General features: G+C 43.9%; 1 protein-coding gene across 2 annotated transcripts in view; it reads right to left on the reverse strand.

The window, feature by feature from the left end:
• WNT5B (Wnt family member 5B) overlaps nt 1–16,347 on the reverse strand; it is a 241,384-nt gene that overhangs the window by 85,980 nt on the left and 139,057 nt on the right. The gene's annotated exons all lie outside the window — the stretch shown is intronic.

Consider the following 16,347-nt stretch of genomic DNA (forward strand, 5'->3'; position numbering starts at 1 on the left):
TGAAGGCTCCCTCTGATGTCCTGGGGAGGTTGCACAACCCAAAATGGACATCGGCTGCTCAGAGCATCCAACCAGCTGGAATTCTGCTCTCTGCAGTGGTTACCACCTAACTGTTTGCACACTGTGTGATATGGGCTCCTCACCAGGTGAGCCTGTGATGGGAGCAGATATTGTGTGATGCACAGTGGGACAGTGTGAGCTGGAAGGTCTGCATAACATCCCAATATTCCACCATGATAGTTGGTGGTGACATGGCCTCATGGACATAAATCAAGCCAATCCAGTGCAAATCATCGTACAATGGTTATACCAAAAGTTTCATAGTGCAGCATTCAACGTCATCATACATCAAGTCATATCACATTGTCATAAATCATTGGCTAAGCAAGTAAAATGATGCAGTTTTTAGGAGCTGGTGTTTTCCAGTTGACAAGGGAGGGTATCTTTTACCATGTTAGGCATCTAGATCAACCTAAAAGATGAGGCGAGGGTATTGCCATCACTCCCCCAGCCATTGCCCTCCATCCCCAAGGTTGGAATGGTTTTCAATCTTAATGTTACCCATATGCTATCTTTCTCCGGTGCCGTCAGACCTCACACAGATTTCACTGCCAAACTAGCTCCCATTTGTGGTCACCACATTCTTATATCTGCCTATTGTTCCTCTATTGAAGATCTCAGTTTCCATTTTGACCCCACGAACCAGTGACTTGTGTAGTACTCTTCAAGATATGGAGACTCTGTGCCCGTCTTAACTGGACTTGGGCCCTAGACATACGGCGGGCCACCTTTTTGATTCTGTCTTATCAAACGTTAATCTATCCTTATGCAGGATTCCAGTCTCCTTACGAAGTCTGTCTATGCTGCGAGGCCAGTTCCAACAAGTACACCAAACAGACCGCCTCTGAATATCTTGACCTTACGCAATCCCTGGTCTAGGGTCCCCTCTGATAATATGCAGTGAACTTTAACCAACTTACCCTAGACTATCAGTGAAAATATCACAAAAGCCTGCACTAACTTTATTAACTGACTTGAAATCGAGCTCAGCAACCCTGCTTTCATTAAATCCTATGCACCAAGTAGCACTACTCCCTCTGCCTCCTGGTTTGCCGAGGAACTACAGGACAAAAAGGGGCTGCAAATTATTCAAAAGGATCTGTATATGTATACATTTGTACAAGAAGATACAAAAATGTATGAAATTGCTATTAAGAATTATCAATATCAGCTCACTGGAGTTGCTTGCTGAGCTCACTTTGCAAGCTTCCTGGATAATTAAGTTAATGTCTCCTAGGACTTATTTCAACTAGCCAAAGGGTTTCTGCAGCCCACAGCGTGCAAACTATCATACCTAAGGATTTGCTATGTTCAGCTCTATCCTTCCACCTTACCAAAAATATCACCTACATACAAAGGGATTTCACTCCCAATCACCCATCATCATTCTTGCTTTTCTAAACATTTTTGTGGACACCCTTACATTGGTCACTCTGGAAGACACACTAAAGGCCCTCAAACACCATGAGATCGAGCGCACCAGATGATCTATGTCCACCCCCGTAGCCTTCTCTCATGTCTACCATGCTGGCCCTTATGTCATGCATCTTGTCAATCTATTGTTACAGTCGGCTTCTGGTCCGAGCTTGTTAAAACATGCATCTCTAGTGACTATACTGAAGAGCCCAAGTGCTGAATCCCTATAACCCGGTGAATTACAGGCCCATAGCGCTTTTACCATTTCCTAATAAACGTATGATATTTGTAAATATGCAACTCACCAACTAACTTGAATCCAACCAGCTCCAAGACTCCTTCCAATCAGTCTTCCACTCTTCACATCACAGACTCGGCACTCCTGGCTGCAACAGATACCTTCCACACCACCTTGGCACCCTAATCCTACTTGATCTCTCAGTGACTTTTGATATTGTCTTACAGTCGAAGAAAAAGTTCACCAATCTGAATGTACAGCTTTTACTCTTGGAAATGAGAAGGTAAATTAACTTTAATGCACAAAGAATGGATAGAATATGCCATGTTATTGTTTGAAATATTGCTGGTTTGGTATAGTTTTTAACTATGGATTATTGTACTGTGTTTTAGTGTTGAATGACCCTTTTTTCTATTTGACTTTTTATGGTCAACTCTTCACCAAAATAAAATAATGACTGACACCAACTTAGAATTTGCATTAGTGCTCTTAGATCTCCTTGTTCCTACCTTCTCTCACTCAAATGTTATCTCTATCCCCCTTTCAAAGCTGATACTATTATTTATATGTGTGAGGTCCCACAAGGCTCAACCCTAAGTCCTATGCTATTTCATCTGTAGGTTTCTCAATTAGTCTGTCTGGTTAAATCTTTTGGGTTTAAGATTCTGTCCAAACAAATGATACTCAAATTATTGTCTCTAGTTCTCACAATTTCTATCAAATGCAATTGAACTTCCAAGCTTACATGCCAGTGGTTGATTCTTGGATGAGTCTTAATTTCGTAAGGCTGAAGAGAAACGCGGCTGAGGTAATGACGTTTGGTAACTCTTCCTCAGTCTGGTCCTCTGGTTGGTGGCCTAGGAACCTTGGTGTCACACCTCTTCCGGGAGACTCAGTAAACTCTTGGAATCATCTTCCACCTCAATATAGCCAAGGCTTCCAAAGTCACCAGAGTATCTACCACTTGCTTACACATTCTGAAATTGCTTCGGAAATGCTTTGCAGACATACACCCCAGGCGATAAAACATGGCATGACTGGATTAGTGTAATGTCTTTTAAGTAGGCATTTCAGATATATCTCCTTCATCGGCTTCAATTGGTTCAAAATAAGGCAGCATGCAAAGTTAACTTATCCACCAAAACTCATACTCCTAGTTAAAGGTCTGTCTGGCTCACAGTTCGAAAGTGAATTATTTTTAAGGTTTTAGGCCTAAACTTATCAAGCTCTACATAATATTTAACTCCTGAAGGGCATACTAACTTACTCCCTTCCCGCTCTCTGCGTTCTTTAGAACTCCATTTAGCGGTGATGCCTCACTTTCAGTAAGCTAAAATCAGCAGTCACTCCTTGTACCTGGGAACATAGAACTGGATTGCTCTGTCTTTGCATTTTCACTCACAGTCCATCTGGCACTCCTTCAGGAAGACCTCAAAACCTGGTTATTCCAAACAGCATAATTCCTCTTTCTGCTCATCTGTTCTTCAGTCAATCCTTCCTCATCTCTCCTCAGTGACAGGACGCCTTTTTTAACAGGATCAGCACTCACAAGCAGCCTTCAGATGTGAGTTTTAAGTAAAGCCAAATTCATTATCTCTCCAGGTGTATTCTGGTCAATGTGGTCCATCTTTGCAACGTTGCAGTTTTTCCAGTGGAGCAAAGCTTGATAACTGTTCATTTCTTTCGAATATTACATTTTTCTTAGCCCTATAGAACTGTTTAGTTCCTTTGTGGAACACAGCAGGTGTTGCGTGCCAAACATGTTTGCAGCATAACCTTCAAAGACCAGTGCCGTTTTAACTGTCTAACAAATGGCATGGTACTGCAAAGGTTATCACCCTCTGGTGTGACCCAGTAGCCACGGGAACCATTTTATGCAAAACACCACCCCAAAAAGGCCCTAGTGGTCACGATGATCCCACCAGCTGCTCGCTTACGTGGTCTATCATTTTTTTTTTAGGACTCGGCGTCTGAGTTCCCAAGTCCTGTAATGGCTACCATAACATGTTCTCCATGTTGTGGCCAGCCAATCAGGATCCACCCATCCACTTGGAAAGGGCCAATCAGAGCGTATCTGCACACCAAAGGTCCAGATAGCCCTAATATTTTTAGAAGTATTAACCACTCCATCCACACCCAACCACCTTTTAAATGCTAATTTTTCAAAAACTGCTAAACAGATTTACACCAAGGAACAAAAAGCATGCTGAGTAAAGTTTTACTTTTTTGTCAAATTAGGTGTAGTTGCAATCAGCAGCATTTTTTTGTATCAGAGATAAAACATCCCTGTGGGAACTGAACTATCTATTTTGGTACTCCCCTTTTTTTGGCCCCTTCTTGATGGGTTGGCACAAATCTTTCTATGAAACAGTCATAGGGGATGAATTTTGTTGGAAATGTTTTGTGCAGATTTGTCAAATGGTGTCAAAGTTATTAAAAAGACAAAAAAATCCTTTCCTACAGAAACTCTGACATAACTATAACTACACAGCGGCTATCACCACCGTGTAGCATATTAATAAATAAAAGTGTGTGTGCGTGTATATATTTACTTACACACACACACCATCAGAAAGTGACCCACAGCGGTGTTTATATATTAACTGTGTTTATTCAAACATTTACACAGTCAAAACACCAACTAACCAGAAGAGCTAGCAGGACGCAAAAAAATAAAAAATAAAATAAAACATAAAACACAGAAAGTCAGTTGTGAAATAAACTAACTGTTCTGCAAAAATAAGTAACCAATGAAAGCCTTTGATGGGTGACCACACACTAGAAAGGAGCAGAGAAACAAAAGGCCACAAAAGAGAACACAAATATAAACACAAATTCCTCCAATGTCCTGCTCAAACCCCAGGAGAAGTGGTACAGGTGACAAGTGAATCGAATCTGGCCACTGAAAGGAAAATATACACATGTATGAGGCGCCGACATAAAATATCCTAAATTTGGGCAGTTGGTGTGAAGTCCATAAGCTTGTGTGACCTTCTACTCCAAACAGGGAAATGAGGGACGACTTGGTGTACATATAAAAAAGCCAGTTAATGATAAAAGAATACCCACAACCATGATCCCCACAGTGATGTGAGCTCGATTTCATGACTCTGTTCACTCTATTTTGTGTCCAGATATTAGACCAACTGTAGGTGTACCTGCCCTATTATTTGAAGGGAGCAGATGGAATGCCTGATTGACTGTGTACATTACAGAAAATATTTCTTTAAGTAAGTTATTTTGCTGAAATGCAATTAAAAAATGTGTTAGTAGATATTAATTTGATATTGAATTAGTTACTACATCTTGTCACCTCTAGAGAAAATGGTAAAAAAAAAATAATCAAGTAAAATATGCACATGATATACCTAAACAGCATTTTAGTGGTGTAGTGCATATTTGAGAGGACGGTGTCTCCTAAATACATTAAAAGTTCATCTGCATTCCATTCTCCATTTCATAATATTTGGGGAGATTATTTCCAATCATTTCCCCTTAACTCCAAGGGGACAGTGTTAATCATGGAAATTAGGATATGAACACATTTAATATCTGCATTAAGGGATGAAGTGGCTTCTGAATTTATGCATCTTTCTCTTTTTAATGTACTCTAATGTTTTTCCTTAAAGAACAAGTTACTTACCTTTGGTAACAAATTATCTGGTAGAGACTCTATCTAGCTGCAGATTCCTTACCTTAGAATTCCCTGACGTCAGCTTCGAATCTGGAATTTTTCTGCTGAGCAGTACTCTGCGCACACCGTTGGGTGGTGTTGTTCGGATCTGCATGCATCGTCCGGCTCCGTGTGGCGTCGTCAGCATCGCTGGAGCCGTCTGTGACATTACGTTCTTCCATATAAGCACCACCCCGGCGCACGTACATCAGTTCTATTCCACAACTTCCCACGCCAGAAGCGCAGTCATGGTAGAACCAACAAGTATTTAGTTTTACACTTGATTGTTTGAGGAAAAAGACATGCTCTTGAGAAAGGGAAAAATATATGAGAACATGATGTATATAGACGCAGAGCGGGGAGGCCTGGGTGGGTGTTAGGAATCTGAAGCTAGATAGAGTCTCTACCAGATAATTTGTTACCAAAGGTAAGTAGCTTGTTCATCTGATAGAGACTTCTAGCTGCACATTCCTTACCTTAGAATAGATACCCAAGCTATAATTCCTGGTGGTGGGTTGGGAGGATATACTTTACACCAGGAAGTCCTGTAGGACCGAGCGAGCAAAATGCCCCTCTCGTAGAAAAGCCGATAAGGCAGCAAGATAGCCCTTAAGAGTCCCTAAGGAGGAACCTTGTTGGGACAGTGATAGAATAAACAGAAGGATATTAGAAAGATAAGAAGAAAAAGGATTAATAGACCTCTCTGTACAATATGAAACAAAAAGTTTCCACCGGCAGGCGTAAATCGACTTAGTAGACGGATGCCTGGCTGCCAGAATGACATCACAGACTTCGGGAGGGAGGTCATTAACCATCAACTGTCACAGCTGAACATCCAACCATGAAGCCGCAAAGTTGGCAGGTTCCGGTGGAGAACCTTCTCCTGCTGCTGCAACAGAAGATTCTCCCAAAGAAGCAACCTAATTGGAGGACTGATGCTCATTTTGAGAAATTCTGGATACCAAACTCTTTGTGCCCAATCCGGAGCCACAAGGATTATTTGGGCCCGGTCGTTCTGGACTTTCTTGAGAACTCTGGGCAGAAGTGGTATGGGCGGAAAGGCGTACAGGAGGCCTGAACTCCACTCGCGATGAAAAGCGTTGCTTGGCAATAGCCCCCTTGGAAACTCCAGCGCACAAAACTGCTGACATTGCGCATTGTCTGCGGAGGCGCACGGATCTAACCAAGGCTCTCCCCTCTGCTGATAGAGTCCTTGAGCCACTTCCGGATGGAGATACCACTTGTGATCCGCTAAGCATTGCTGGCTGAATTTGTCTGCCCTGGCGTTCAGAGAACCTGCCAGGTGTTGAACCGCAGGGATATGCCCTGCTGTTTCAGCCATGTCCAGAGATGCAAAGTCTCTTGACAAAGGGTCCATGACCCCACCCCGCCCTGCTTGTTGCAGTACCACATCACGGTAGTGTTGTCCGTGAACACCTGCACTACCTTCCCTTTCACAACAGGAAGAAATGCTTTTAATGCTAGTCGGATCGCCCGAAGCTCCAACAAGTTGATATGGAGCCCAGATTCTGCGGAGACCAGCGACCCCTGTTCTCCACCTTTCCCAGATGGCCGTCTCATCCCAGAAGTGATGCATCCGTTACTACTATGAGATCTGGTTGGAGAAGGGAGAGGAGCCTGCCTTTGACCCAATCGCAGTTCATTAACCACCACTGCAGATCCTTTGCAGTTCCCTCAGAGATCTGAACCACGTCGGTAAGATTTCCCTGATGCTGTGCCCATTGGAATTTCAGGTCACACTGCAGAGCCCTCATATGCCATGCTTGACCAATAGGATGCAGGAAGCCATGAGTCCCAACAACCTCAGTCTGTTTCACCAAAACCCAGGATAGAGGCCGAAACATCGGTATCATAACCTGAATATCCTGGACTCACCGCTCAGGAGGATAGGCCAAATACTGCACTGTGTCCAGAACAGCTTCGATGAAAGTGAGCTTCTGAGAGGGAGTCAGGTGTGACTTTAGCACATTTATAGTGAACCCCAGCGAATGCAGGAGGTTCGCCATCGTCTGGAGATGGGAGCCTTCTACAGTCAATCGTCTAGGGAGGGGAAGACTGAAATCCCTCACCTGCACAGATGAGCTGCCACCACCGCCACCACTTTGGGGAACACCCGTGGGGCACTGGTGAGACCGAAGGGGAGCACGGTAAACTGAAAGTGCTGGTGGCCCATCTTAAACCGCAAGTAAAGCCTGTGGGCGGGCAAGATGGGGATGTGAAAATACACATCCTGCAAGTTCAACGCTACCATCCAGGCTCCTTGGTCTAGGTCAGACAAGCTCTGAGCAAGAGTGGGCATCTTGAATTTCTCCTTCTTGAGGAAGAAATTGACGTCCCTTAAATCCAGGATAGGGCAAAGACCCTTGTTCTTTTGGGGAATCAGAAAGTAGTGGGAATAACGACGACTGTCTACTTCTGACATTGGGACCCTTTCTATAGTTCCCTTGGCCAAGAGAGCCGTAACTTCCTTGCGGCGCAAAAGCAAATGGTCCTCCATCAGCCGTTCTTTTATCGGAGGGGTAGAAGGAGGAAAAGACTGGAAGGGAAGGGAACAGCCCTTCCGTATGATCTGCAAGACCCATTTGTCCGTTGTGATGGAATGCCAGTGTGGGAGATGAAATTTAATCCTCCCTCTAACTGGACGGACATGGTCTTGCAGAACCACACTAGGAGGGCTTGAGTGCTATGGAGGGGGGCTGCGTGGTGGCCGACGTCTGGCCAGACACTCTGGGTCTGACGGTACCATGACCAAGTCGTCTCCTAGGATGCTGTGAAGCCGGAGGACGTGGCTAAATTGAGGCTGGAGTGGTACCGCGCCCCTTCCAAAGCCTCAAAAGAGATGGAAGACAGACTGCTGTCGAGCTGGCACCGAGAGGCCCAAGGATCTGGCCATAGCTCGAGAATCCTTGAACCTGCAGCCTGCCTTGTCACCAAAAAGGCGAGATCATCAAAGGGCATGTCCATCAAACTCGACTGGACAACCCCTGAAAATCCAGTAGAACGAAGTTAGGCGTTGCGACATAGGGCCACTGTAGATGCAATCACACTACCCAGCGTGTCGGTCGTGTCCAATCCACACCCGATTGTAAACTTGGCTGCATCTCTCCCATCCTTCACAGCCTGGGTGAGAGTGCCCCGTACGCCATCCGGGACATGGGGCGGCATCTGTGCCACCGTATCACATAAGGTATGGTATTATGCCCAATAGGCAGGAGGTGTTTACTGACCTCAATGCCAGGCTGGAGGAAGAAAACTACTTCTTTCCAAGTTGGTGCAGCCTCTTGGATTCCCTATCCGGAGGGGTGGAAGGAAATGCACCACGGGAAGTGGAGGCTTGGACCACCACGCTCTCCGGGGTGGCGCGTTGGGGGGTGGCGTGTTGGGTAAGGAAACTACGGTCATTTGGAGCAGGTCTATGGCGGCGGCCGACAGAAGCCCCTGTGCTGGGTTTGGACCATGTTCCCAGAAGGACGTCCGTTAGGGCCTCATTGAAGGGCAACATTGGCTCTGATGGAGTCACCCCCTGTTGAAGCATCTCTGTCAGGAGATTCGTCCTGACTGGAACCGTGGGCAAGTCTAGGTCCAAGACCTCAGCTGCCCTAAGCACCACCATAGCATAAGAAGCCCCCTCCTCCGTAGCCACATTGGGAGGAGAGAGCATGCCAGTACCTGGAGAAGTGTCCAGTCCACTGGCTTCTGCTAAATCCTCATATCAGTCCTGTTCTTGCTCCAATAAACATTCTCAAGGGTCCTCAGACCCCTCCCACTCTACTGCGCCTTGCTGTTCAAAATAAGGCTCAGGCAATGATCTGGACCTAATCGGCACTGTCATAGTCGATATCGGCGTCATAGGACATCGTTCCGACTCCGGATCATCCGGATGGGGCTACCACCAGTGGGCGCAAGTGGTGGAGGAAGCTTCAACGTCGGACCCGGTCGACTGTGAGAGACTGGTGCTGGTCCGGATCCGCTATCAGATCCTTGGGTCCCCAACGGCGCTGAGGCCGAAGCCGCCGACGTTGAATCCGATGGGGCCCCTGCTGACCCCGCTGGGCCCGAAGACCCACCAGAGGGTGCAGCCCGCTCAAAAAAAAGGGGCATAGCCTCGTAAAACTCTTATCTGAGCAGGGGTCGCTCCGGTCCCTGGAAAAGGGGGAAGATGCGAAGTCGGCCCTGGTGACGGCTCCGCTGAACCGCGCTCAGAACGTCCACATTCCTTATATGCCTTGTCGGCCGATGGGCGTGATGAAGTCGAAGTCCGCTTGGACTTCTTCTTCTCCTTGTGCCTATTACCTGAATGATCGGGTGACCTCGAATGCGAGGAAGAGGACTTGGGGCTCCGGGAGCAGTGCGGTGACTTCCTCCTACTGCGGGACCGTGACCTCCTCAGAGTTGCGCTGACTGAAGATGGCTGTCGGGCCGCCAGAAGTTTGACGGATCTCTCCCTCAAGGCCTTCAGAGCCATGGCCCAACAGTCGGAACACGATGTCGAATTGTGGTCCTTTTCCAGACACCAATGACACACTCTGTGAGGATCCGTAACCGACATGGTGCGATGACATGCACCACACAGCTTGAATCCTGTCTTTCTGGAAGACATGTTCAAACAATCAAGCGAAAAACCTCGACAATCGTCAAAGGAAAAGGGTACCTCTTTCCGGATCTGTGCTTAACCGGCGCGGAAGGAAAAGAACTGACGTACGCGCATTGGGGTGGTGCTTATATGGAAGGACGTTACATCACAGACGGCTCCAACGACTGACAACACCACGCGGAGCCAGACGACGCACGTGAATCCGAATGACGCTACCCAACGGCGCACACAGGGTACTGCTCAGCAGAAAAATTCTGGATTCGAAAGCCAACGCCAGGGAATTCCAAGGTAAGGAATCTGCAGCTAGAAGTCTCTATCAGATACTCTTTATTTACGGATCCAACTTGTATCAGTAAATAAAAAATAAAAATAAACGCTGGGTCATTTTGTAGGCGTGCACATGTGTGGTGCGCACGTGTGGTGGTAACTATGACAACCACGATAGGCTTTTTTATTCATCTTAAGCCATGCTGCAAAGCATCGGTGATGCTGTACAATATTGTTTCAAACCACTAGCAATGCCAGTAGGTCCCAAACGTAAAACCTTTTGGCTTTGCCAATACTTTTTAGGGAGTACTTTCTCTTTGAGAGGTAGCAACTGTCTGTGTCTGTTGTACTGACTGCTTTCTTCTCCAAAGTAGCTATGCTAAATAAACAATGCACTCTTTGGGCAGAAGAATACAGATTCCCATCTCTGCCTTTCGGACTGATTAGAATAGTTATGTTTATCATGCTTTTTCCTTCTAGATATTTCCATTTTTAAATTATATTGGTTGGTAGTTAAATATAAATGTTGAAATGAAAAGTGCACATTTTTCATGCTACTGTTCACTGCCACGTGATAAGCCTGAGAAAGTCCTTAGTGCTGGGGGCCTAAAAGGCCTATTCCTGGGCCGTGGTCTGTAAGAATAATCCAGAAAATGTATCCAAATATTTTTTCACATGGTTCACTGTGGCTTGCATTCCTAGAACCAATAAGGTGTGAGGGTGGAGTTGATGCATGAGGGTGAGCCCACGGCATGTTACTGGCAACACTGCCACGTGATTTTTTTAAGTGGGGAAGACAGGCAGCAAACAATGGTGATATAAGGACCTCTATTGTCATTAGGCACATGGAGTTGCCTAATGATGATCTAATAGTGAAGCAGAAAGAATCGCCATTATTACTGTCCTGGAATGTTTTGTGGAAAGCTAAAATATCCTAATCTACTTTAAAGCAATGTTGATATGTAGCAATTTAGCGAAGCTGATGTCTGCTGCCACTAGAGTTGGATCAACTCCGACTTGAATATTAAAGAAAGATTCAATTGACTTTGGTTTGATACACCTAAAAGGGCTGGCTATTTTGAACCAGAGAGGGGTTCTCAGAGAAGTGCACAGTGAATCCTGACAAAAGCGATCTCCTTCTGATGTTGCCTTTAAGACATGCTTAGTATTGCTTAACATTCTGTATTTGCGACATTTTGGAAATTATTTCTGCCTCTGTAATCACTGGGACATTATACTCTAACATGGTTACCGCGCTACATAAAGGAAAGGTGTTGACATCCAACGTCATCTGTGCACGTGTACATACTAACTTCCTGCCAGTAACTCAAACTCAGATCGCCCATTCAATGTGTGAGCCAATACAAATGGCTGGGAGAACAATGTGGTTGCTACAGCAGCCAGCCATGTACTGTTCTGGTCAGACTGAGCTATGCTGTGTATTTAGTTAGAAGACGGGAGGGAGAAGGAAAGGAGAATTATCCGTATGTTGCAAAATACTTACACCGACCACCCACAAAAAATGTATCATCACAAATAAAGGAAGATAAAAAGCACCCACCTAAATTATAAATGATAAAAACAACAGAAGTATTTAACACTCTCTACTCATTTTCTACAGTTGAGCATGCAAGCGTTTGACCTTTTGTAAGTATTGTGGGCTCTTAACCACGCCCACCTCATGCCCATCACTTTCACTCGTTCGTTGGGTTGCCTTTAAAAAATCCTTTGTTATCATTGGTAAATGCTTTACGTTTGTCCCTCCTTGGGAAGGTTCTGTTACTGCCTTGCAGACTGACCCTGTTACTTAAATAATTGCACTATTGCTGATAAGTTTGACTGTGAGCAAACGTATTTTTCCTTTTGTTTCTCTCCTTTGTGCTCATGCTTATGGCGGCCATGGCACTTTGAATAAGATTGCTTATGTCAACTAATGTTTTACTTTTCATTTTCAATTTATGTGGCAAAAAAAATGTCCAGTTAGGAATTTACAACGCCAATAGCTCTAACTGGAGCAAATACGAGAACATTGCATTGCATATGCTTATCGTCAGCAGGTGTTTAAATTTGCCAATCAGGCCTATTATGGGTGAAAAGAACTGAGTATGTTATAGTTAAAGAGGACAGTAAACAAAGTAATTGGCGAGGATCATACTTTACCTTGGTGCTATCATGATTCGGATCATTTTTTATTTTGAATAGCAAATTAAAAGGAGGCTTCTACAAGAACTTTGCAATGTACAAGTAGGAGTTCTATTCAGATACCGACTCTCTACCAATAGAAGTAGTGTTCACAGCAAACAAAGTGATACATAAATATATTTCAGTACACAGATACAATGACAAAGTTTCAGAGCTTTCAAGTTTCTTGTCCTGCACTCTTGTGGAAAATGCTACGTTAAAAGCAAAAACCCTTTGTAGCGTCTTGCTCATCTCTTTACCTTGATGGGATAGGTTTCAAGTGGCCCCATGTCACATATGACATATTTAGCCTTTCGTGGACTTTTGGCTAAAAGCATTGCAGTGTAAAATGTTTTGTTTCATTTTCACTTTGCAAGTATTTGCTAAAAATTCCAGCATGCAAATTGCTTTTGACTATATAGTGAGGAATGATTGGGGGCGTGAGACAAGGGGTGACGGGGCAGCTGTAAAGTTACCATATGACTACAAGTTGTGAGGACAAAACTTCTTCAATCGAGGGCTTGTGCTCACTGTTTTTACGTTCATAATACAGGGAATGCAGAATTATTAGGCAAATGAGTATTTTGACCACATCATCCTCTTTATGCATGTTGTCTTACTCCAAGCTGTATAGGCTCGAAAGCCTACTACCAATTAAGCATATTAGGTGATGTGCATCTCTGTAATGAGAAGGGGTGTGGTCTAATGACATCAACACCCTATATCAGGTGTGCATAATTATTAGGCAACTTCCTTTCCTTTGGCAAAATGGGTCAAAAGAAGGACTTGACAGGCTCAGAAAAGTCAAAAATAGTAAGATATCTTGCAGAGGGATGCAGCACTCTTAAAATTGCAAAGCTTCTGAAGCGTGATCATCGAACAATCAAGCGTTTCATTCAAAATAGTCAACAGGGTCGCAAGAAGCGTGTGGAAAAACCAAGGCACAAAATAACTGCCCATGAACTGAGAAAAGTCAAGCGTGCAGCTGCCACGATGCCACTTGCCACCAGTTTGGCCATATTTCAGAGCTGCAACATCACTGGAGTGCCCAAAAGCACAAGGTGTGCAATACTCAGAGACATGGCCAAGGTAAGAAAGGCTGAAAGACGACCACCACTGAACAAGACACACAAGCTGAAACGTCAAGACTGGGCCAAGAAATATCTCAAGACTGATTTTTCTAAGGTTTTATGGACTGATGAAATGAGAGTGAGTCTTGATGGGCCAGATGGATGGGCCCGTGGCTGGATTGGTAAAGGGAAGAGAGCTCCAGTCCGACTCAGACGCCAGCAAGGTGGAGGTGGAGTACTGGTTTAGGCTGGTATCATCAGAGATGAGCTTGTGGGGCCTTTTCGGGTTGAGGATGGAGTCAAGCTCAACTCCCAGTCCTACTGCCAGTTCCTGGAAGACACCTTCTTCAAGCAGTGGTACAGGAAGAAGTCTGCATCCTTCAAGAAAAACATGATTTTCATGCAGGACAATGCTCCATCACACGCGTCCAAGTACTCCACAGCGTGGCTGGCAAGAAAGGGTATAAAAGAAGGAAATCTAATGACATGGCCTCCTTGTTCACCTGATCTGAACCCCATTGAGAACCTGTGGTCCATCATCAAATGTGAGATTTACAAGGAGGGAAAACAGTACACCTCTCTGAACAGTGTCTGGGAGGCTGTGGTTGCTGCTGCACGCAATGTTGATGGTGAACAGATCAAAAAACTGACAGCATCCATGGATGGCAGGCTTTTGAGTGTCCTTGCAAAGAAAGGTGGCTATATTGGTCACTGATTTGTTTTTGTTTTGTTTTTGAATGTCAGAAATGTATATTTGTGAATGTTGAGATGTTATATTGGTTTCACTGGTAATAATAAATAATTGAAATGGGTATATATATATTTTTTGTTAAGTTGCCTAATAATTATGCACAGTAATAGTCACCTGCACACACAGATATCCCCCTAACATAGCTAAAACTAAAAACAAACTAAAAACTACTTCCAAAAATATTCAGCTTTGATATTAATGAGTTTTTTGGGTTCATTGAGAACATGGTTGTTCAATAATAAAATTAATCCTCAAAAATACAACTTGCCTAATAATTCTGCACTCCCTGTAGTTTAAAGCAATACTGCAAGATTCAGGATGCATGGTTAGATTACAAATCTCAGTACGCACCACTGTGGCCTAAGAAACTCTTGGATAGAAACAATTTTTTCCTCGAGACGCAGAGTCATCTGGCAACCAGCAGCCTCAAGCCAAAATTCTGAAAGTAAACGCTTTGAGACTTGAAGTTGTCTTCAGGCACACTCTTGTCTTTCTAAAGTATCCTTTCTTGTATAGTCATTCCTATTCCACAACCCTGATCATCAACTGATTTCAAGACAGTGTCTAATCACACTAGTTGCATACCAAAATAATAAATTAAATAAAAAAACTAATAGGAAATGTAGTCTTATGTAGCTTTTATTTAACAAAGTATACCAACCGCATGTGTTTCTACTAGCTTGCAACAGACCCTGCCTTCCAAGGAGAAGGCAGCGGTACTGAGCGAGGCAAGCGCAATAGTGGAATAGTGCAGTAATACATGGCCTTCACTCAGGTGCTGTGTGCTCTGCCCTTTCATGAGTACCAAGCTCTCATTTGCCAGATATGTGAAAGACCACTCCGTAGTATGTGTGTAATATAACTCTCAAAAGAGTGAGGGATTTCAGCATTGCACTAACAATTATGATCGGTCAAAATAAATAAAGCTCTGAACTGGGATACTGATGCCTTGCTTACAGGAAGTGATTTGGTAACGATATAGGCAACTGCAAAAATGTTCATAAGAGCAAGTTTATCCTTGTTTGGTGATAGTTATCAGCATACAAATTATGAACTGTTCCCTCGCTGAAATGGTTGGTGCTTACCTTAGTGTGATAGTTTTTCTACATGCCAGATTCATGTTATAACTTGGGTGACATGGTCACTATCGGCTGCACCACATACCCCAAAATCCCCATCTACAAAATGAAATATGAACACATTTTAATGTTCTACATCCTTCAAGACCCTTGTCGGGTCAAGGGTTCCAACAGTGACTCAACAACTCCATCTGCATTAATTTCAATTTGGCCTACTTTGTTGTTAAGTTTATCCAATCTTTTGATGCATTTAAATACTCAAAGTTTTGCTTCTCTAAATGGGCTTGGGGTTAACAGTAATTTTGAAGCACCCAGAATAATGTGCTGCATGACTGAATACTTATAAGGTCCCAAATGCAAGATCTATTGGTTATGTCAATGCTTGTTTTCTAAATGAACCTGTTCCCAAGTGTAACATTGTATAATACCTTAGCACCTTTTCCGGCATCAGGAGGGAAACCGAGCATTTTGTGTTTTATTACAAATTCTAATTATTAAAAGCAACAATTGGAAATATGCAGGCAGGCCCACCTATCAGGGTGCATGCAATATAAATTTCAGCAACCTGTTAGGCTGTTTTTGTTCCCAAATCAAGAAAATAGCAGGGCACTGTGGAAAAACGATGTACTTAAAATATGTTCACATAGAATAAACATTTTCCGCTATAAACAGAAATACGACACTATTCATGAGAGCTTCGGGGCTCTGAAGGGGTAATGTATGAAGATGTACTGTCCAATGAGCAGTTACAGAGTGCACTGAAACATCACGCGAAAAAGGAGGAAAACGCTAAAAGTCAAATCAAAACGATTTTCAACGCAAAGAAAACGAATGGACCGCAACGGGTAAAACTAAACAAGTGGGTGGAATAAGACCACAGTACATTACTAAACTACGGGCAAGAGTAAGGGGGGGAGAGAAACAAAATAACCCAATCGGTCAACAAAAAAGTGGGAAGGTAAAAGAAAGTGTTGAAAGCTAGGACAAGCGAACAAAG

The sequence above is a fragment of the Pleurodeles waltl genome, chromosome 4_1 (genome assembly GCF_031143425.1).
Source record: "Pleurodeles waltl isolate 20211129_DDA chromosome 4_1, aPleWal1.hap1.20221129, whole genome shotgun sequence".
Classification (NCBI taxonomy): Eukaryota; Metazoa; Chordata; class Amphibia; order Caudata; family Salamandridae; genus Pleurodeles; species Pleurodeles waltl.